Below are 6,510 nucleotides of genomic sequence, written 5' to 3'. Positions count from 1 at the left end.
AACATACCCCACGATTACCAGCCCTCATTTCTTGGTGTACTGGACAGTAGGGTTCAGACAGGTACTACTGATGTGCGACTGACACTACCCCACACTTAACTGGGATAGCTACTCATGTACTGACACATTAGGCCAACGCTGTCCAATATTCATAACCTCCACTCGGCTGGATCAACCCATACACACCACCACCAAGACCAACAATATCTTAGACATGGACATTACCAACATGTCACCGGTGTTCCACATCTGGGGTTATCCCCTCGTTGGTAGTTTCCGAACATATGCTAATAACCCTTGTTATCCACATCCCGGCACCACACCCTTCACGGCATACACAGTACAAGATTAGTACAATGCCTACTACAAACGTCTTATGACAGCAGTAGTAAACGTCATGACACCCGTAAAGATGGACAATGCACATACAAATGCTGAAACATACCCCAGTGCACTTCATTAGCACTTACACAACTGCATGGATCATGCTATTCCAAACAGAGTCACGATGGTACCTACCAGATAATGGACACCACTCTGGGGGTCCAGTTCTATGGACATAATGTACAACAAAAGGGGGAGGCTGTTGCAAAGTGGAGTGCAATCCCATGGGTGGGGTAGCTCACTGGTCAGCCTCAGTAGGACTCTGGGATCCCTTATCACATCCTCCAAACCTAGCTATGTAAACATTACTGCGACACATTCCAGGGTGTACCACAAAGCATTATGGAGGTATGTCAGTAGTCACTGGCAATACCCACATCTGCTCTGACATACGATGGTTACTCAGGGACATTACAGAACTGAGTGATGTTGGCAACATCCTGGTGGATGGGTTCAATGCTAACATTATACCCTCTCACTCCCTACAGGGCCATAATCCATGCAGGAACATTGTGGGGTCCCTGCGGTCACAACTACACAGTTCCAACCTGCACTCTCTAAGGCCTGGAACACAGACTCCATGTGACCGTCCAACATCCCAGGCTGTGATCTACATAAACCTCAGAATGACATGTCTCCCCACTTGGCCACCAGATTCACTAATAGCCTTGTATCAGACATTGTGGCCCCTGAATGGCGCACAGCAATAGTTATCACACTCCACACAGGTGGCACCACAATGAACCAGAGGGACTATTGCCCTATACGCCTGACTGGACTGTTCTGCAAGGCTATGGGGCACACCATCATGGAAGTCATTCATAGAGACATTGGTGGGCTCCAGATCTTTGATGCCACCCAGGTTGGACTTGTTAGGGCCAGACCATGGCTCCTACACCTAGTGGACTCCTTTGATACAGTTACCAGGTTAGTTGATGATGGTAAGTGGGTCCACACAGCCTACATTGTCCTCTCATTGGCTTTCAGCACCGGTCTCCATTCTGGTATTGACAACATACACATCCACCTGCACATCGACCCCTACATCTCAGGATGTTATGCAAAGTGGCTCACGGACAGGACCCACACAATGAGGGTAGCATACCATAGTACCTACTGTATTTCAGTTACACTTGGCATACCACAGTCCTCAGTCACAGGGCCCCTCATGTTTGGTATATGCTTCCCTGAGGTACAGGCTAGCACAGAGGGACTTTCCCTGACTAGGTTTCCAGACAACTGCATACAAGGCACCATGATTGATCCACCAGCTGATACAGACTCCCTCCATAAGGGTGTCACTGTGACGGATACCTGATGTTGATAACATGGCCTCAAGCTGCATGACACATGGTGCATGAACATCCCCTTTGGATTACACCAGTCACCCACTGACTATCACTTAGGTGGTAGTGCCCTACATACATGTGACATTATATGGGATCTTAATGCACACGTATGTAGTACCCACTCCTTTGATAACCATATTGCCAATGTGGAGTGGATATCCTTCTACATGGCTACCCTTATCTGTACTGGGTTTGTAGCTGGAACAAAGGCACCCATTGTACCTCTAAACTCCTGACGTATACACACATTCAAGGGTAAAACACCCCATTTAGGGTGTACCTTACAGAACAGCAACGGCTTTACATACCACAACATTAACACACCATGAGGATTATTGAGCTCCGAAGGTTGACGTATGCTGCAGAACTATGGACACCACGACTGTACACATTTGCATACTGCATACTCAGGGGTGACCTCTGCTGAACATACAGGGCCCATGTCCATAACAATATTCATGGATATACTCCACATAAGCAACATAAGCAAAAGCCACTGAGAGCAACATGCTCATGGATATGTGCACAAACGCAATGATGAGTGGGATGTGCTTGAGGGTTACATTCCCAAACCAGACACTCACCATGCTTTGGAACATGATTCTTATGTACATCACGCAAGGACACTCAGTAGCACTGTTTATGAGATACCTCACTTGGTGGATAGGAGACACACATGTACGCCAGGGATCACTGCAGTGGCTGTACTATGCAGAGGTGCAGGTAACACATGGCTGTGCTGTCACAGACAGGACACTACCCTAGAGAGGTGCCGCCGGTGTAAACACTGTAGTTGGGCTTACACATAGACTTGCCAGACAGCATAGTACCTCACTATGAACCTGTGAAGCTATTACATGTCCTTTGTGCATGGTTAACTGAGTAGCTCTTCCATTTCGATTAGCTATCATGCTGTTACAGTGTCCCGTGACTACAAGCCATATGTATCCTGTTATTGTGTATTGTACATGCCAATAGACGATACCTTTTGTTTGCATGATATAACTGTTATGCTGTGTAGAATATCTGACATATCTACCTACAATACTGTACATTACACATATTTTACATATTATCCCATAATGCAAAGCATACTTGCACAGCAGGACCACCTTAGGCATGTTATTGTCGTTATATGCCCATGCACATGCCTACTGTGACAGTATATCAACATAAACTATCCCCTGCTATGGCACGTACTTGTTGGACATACCCTACCACTGACAGCGAGTGGTGTGGAATTGTTCTGTTTAAAGCCCTCATGTAGCATCCCTTGTGGTGTTTACCTTGTGGCCCACAGCAGGACACACAATTTCTACAAGCATTACTATGCTCAGCAAGACATCACTACATAATACCTTTTCCCACTTTATACATTGCGGACACTTTTAATTAATACAAAACAGGCTATACATACACTAACATACTGAGTGTTCTGCATACCTTGTTAGTGTTCCGAACTTTCGTAAATATCTCTCTGACACCTTTACTGTTTAAACGGTTCTATGGCATGAGCATACGGTTTGAATGTCTGGCAAGTCATCCTTATATACGTCGATACCTGTAACATGTGGTTTCCTGAAGCCAATTGGTGTTCCTGAGTAAATTATTACATGCACATTAGCTGTGCAGCTACTCCATTCGCCAATTACGCGGCAACAGTGGGGTATAATTGAATTCTCCACTTGGGCGTTGCCCTTTTGCCCTACCTTCGGGGAGACGGCCTGTATGTGTTTTGTTGTGTGGAATTGCAACTGCTATTCGTAGAGACATGGATATTTTGGATTCATGTCCCCCATGGATTGTGTGTGACGGCTAGAGTATGTGGTTCTACATGTGAGTGTACCTGTCATCTCAACCGTCTGATAAGGGCCTATTGCAAACAAAACCTGTAACATCGCCGTCTGTTCCATTATACAAGAGCTACGATTTCACATGGCGCCTTTACAAATGTGTCTCTCACAAGGTATGTTAACGCTTCTGCAGATGTAATTGAGTGAGTGGATGTCTGCGATGTTATTACAGTCTGTATTGCTATTGTTTCATGTGTGGGAGATGTAGGTGGGTGTACATAGCATATACAGGTTTGTGGGGACTGCATTTCTACTTATTCCATATATGTGTGTGGGCTCCTTTCCTAATTGAAGACCTATCAGTTAGTAGACTGAAACTATGGTTGTTACGGGCTTATACATTGGGCCGTTGTTAATTGGTTTCTATATAGTATGCAGGTGAGGTTGATACTTCCATACCTCCGGAAATACAGTGATATGTAAAGGAATGTTACTAAATGACAGCTGTCCTGTGTATTTCTGTTACAGATATTTGCACTCATTGCAGTTGTGTTGGTGACTGAACTTCTTTGGCATGGGTTGCCACCTTTTCAAATGGCCATAGTGGGATAATTGCAGGACACACATCGGTGTTTACAGGCCGACACATACCCATGGTCAGTTCACAGCATAGCACATACTTTTATCCTGAATACATACTTATTCTTGTATCACTTTAGCTACTTATCATGTTTCATTTAAGATTTACGTTTTTTAGATACAGGCATAACTCTTTAATGCAACTATTACATAATATATGGGACATAATTATGTCCTACAATCTCGGACATTTGCCCTTTTTAATATTTTTTGTCAGGACACAACTGCCTACGGGGGGGCTGTCCCTCTTAAAGTGGGACAGGTGGTAACCGTATGCCTACGGCCAGCTATAACCACACCTACTGTAATGATCTACCTCCAAGTTAGCACTAACAGACACACGATGCAAACACACACACATTACAGTCCCACAGAAATGCACACGGCACCCTCAACACACACATACACAGACTACAGCAATCACAAACACAGTTGAACACAGTACCTACGTGGACCGCAACAGTGGCAGCGATAATTAAATGTCCCTCAATATCGTGATAATATTACACGTGGTTCTAGTGTACTGTGTTCTTTCGGTCTTTCAGCCTTGTGATTCCGTGTGTCGGTATGTGACACATTCCATAGTTGGCAGTATCCTATTTATTTGTACCTCCATAGTTGTGTACATGTCGTTGACCTATCTACATATTTGCAGATATAGGTGAATCCGTATATATCAACATATATCTCTCTATCACTCTTTCTATCTCTATTATGTATATATATATATATATATATATATATATATATATATATATATAAAACAGAGAGAGTGACAGGCAGAATACACCTTTCATTGTGTACATGTCAGTGTATACTGTTACCTGGACTCTGCACGTTTTTGTTTGAACCTGTCACATTACACACCTGCCGTTGGTACATCTTGGGTAGCTTAGTGTCAGGTGATTGTGTACATGATTGCGTGTTCTACTCCTGGCAGTGGTCATTTTACCCTTCAGAGCAGGCACTATTAGTACAGGGGTGAATAATGCTGGTTTCACCTGTTCTGGACATCACTGACCATGATCTCTGTGATATTCAGAGAAACTTAACCCTGTTTCGCGCATATCCATATAGTCATATTTAAACGACACTTACCAGCACTGGGCAACGCATATTCCCACTAACGTGCTAAACATGATCTGATGACCTGCATCCAACATGCATTATTCGTGCCTTCGGGATTACGTTACATCCCTTGCAGGACGTGGGACTGGGAACATGCACGACAGTCACTGCATTTACCACTTGGGCATCTGGGATTTGTACACGTGTTATGGCATTTTGTATGTGGACTGTACTATGGTTGTTACTCCATACTGCAATCAAATGGGTAACTCAGTTAGTTTACATATGGATGAGACCTATTAATGGTATGTCCAAGTGATGTATAATGGATGTGCTCCAGCAATGGGTATGTATGTCACAGTGAGCCACACACCATAATGTGCTACACTATCACACAACCATAGGTGGAGCATGCTGGGGTGACAGATACCTGTCATGGGTACACCCCATGCTTTGCCACTACATCCATGATTACATTATATGGAGCCCCTCATTAATGCACCAGGGAATCCATGCAGAGTGTGTGGGGAAAAGTGATTACACACATGGATCCTGCAATTGGCTCTGCTCCACTGAGCGACAGTTGGTTACTCAATGTGGTGGCGACAGCAGACACTGTTTGCCTCGATTGATGAATGGCCTCCGACAAGCGGGCATGTACCTACCGATGTACCTAGGAACCTATACACAGAGTACCAACATATGTTGATAGGTGCGTGTACTGTTCAGGTGTTAACATTCCTTGTTCCAATAGCTGTTGTGTGTACAATGGTTGAGGGCTGCCTATGTAGGATTCACACAGTAGGCCACCTATACATTACAATTTACAGGTGGTCATGTGTGTGTGCCATCCATTTTACTGTGTGTGCAGGTGGAGAGGTGTGTCAGTCCGTAGGGGCCTACACTGTCAGAGTATGTGCTATACATTCCCTCTTTGCCAAGGCATAGGCATATTGGGCATGCCTCCGTCTGCCTACTGGGGCTGGCACAGGGTGTTCATGGTCTGAATCCCTCTGTGCCTGTGATGGCCTTGACAATTGCGGTGGGCTGTGAGGGCCTTCACCATTTTGTCCCTGCTGCAGCTGTTTCCGCAGGATCATATTATGTAGCATGGCACATACTATGAGGATGTGGGCACACGTGCCTGGGGAGTACTGCAAGGCTCCACCAGATATGTCCAAGCAATGGAACCATGATTTCAGCATCCCGAACACACGCTCTATGATGATTCTGGTTTGTGCGTGTGCCTCATTATGGTGTTCTTGCATGGGTGTGTG

Source organism: Protopterus annectens, chromosome 1.part1 (genome assembly GCF_019279795.1).
Source record: "Protopterus annectens isolate FY-2018-M chromosome 1.part1, PAN1.0, whole genome shotgun sequence".
Lineage (NCBI taxonomy): Eukaryota > Metazoa > Chordata > Ceratodontiformes > Protopteridae > Protopterus > Protopterus annectens.
The sequence above is the reverse complement of the archived record's forward strand: the minus strand, read 5'-3'. Positions refer to the sequence as shown.